The sequence below is a fragment of the Haliaeetus leucocephalus genome, unplaced genomic scaffold (assembly GCF_000737465.1).
Source record: "Haliaeetus leucocephalus isolate CR32 unplaced genomic scaffold, Haliaeetus_leucocephalus-4.0 Scaffold229, whole genome shotgun sequence".
NCBI classification, from domain to species: Eukaryota; Metazoa; Chordata; class Aves; order Accipitriformes; family Accipitridae; genus Haliaeetus; species Haliaeetus leucocephalus.
The window spans coordinates 12,710,579-12,711,207 of record NW_010972665.1 but is presented as its reverse complement, the minus strand read 5'-3'; the positions used below and the strand labels follow the sequence as shown (position 1 = coordinate 12,711,207).

The following is a 629-nucleotide window of genomic DNA, read 5'->3' as shown; positions in this document are numbered from 1 at the left end:
GGCCGGGCCGGCGGGTGTACATAGGGGCTGCGGCGGGAGGATGGATGCATGCAGTGCCGTCGTGGTGAGGTGTCCTTGGTGCCTTGTGTGGTGTAGAGCCCGGTCCCCTGTCTGCATGTGGGGGGTGCCTTACCGATCCGCTCCGGCGACAGCGGCGACACCGAGACCGGAAAGTTTTCCCTCCCTGGTTTTAGTATGGCTGTACATTTCTGCCTATTAATATTGGGATTTTTTTTTTTTTAGAGACTATATTTTTGTACGCACTGGTTTGGGGTTTCGGTTTTGTTTTTTTCTTTTTGGTGACTTGAAAGTGTTGCGTTTGTAGTAGGACTTTGGGACGGGATGTAAATACTCTGGCTGGAACCGACGCCCGTTGTCCGCCGGGACCCGGCGCGCAGCAGATAACACGAGTAACGCGCAACCACTAACGGGAGCTGGAAGGAGAGAGGGTTTCTTTCTGGCCACTCTGTAAATAAACTTTTCGACGATAGGGTAGGTGCTTACAACGTTTATAAAAGACGACAAATAAATCTCTTAATTATGCTAAATTGACAGCTTTATTTCCGTAGGTTCCCTGGCCCGGCCCGGGGGAGGGGGTGCCCCCCGCCGGTCCCCGGGCCGCGCCGGAC

The 629-nt window shown here is 53.9% G+C and overlaps 1 protein-coding gene across 1 annotated transcript in view; it reads left to right on the top strand.

Moving 5' to 3' along the window:
• Nucleotides 1–629, top strand: part of EGR2 (early growth response 2) — a 3,667-nt gene that overhangs the window by 1,353 nt on the left and 1,685 nt on the right.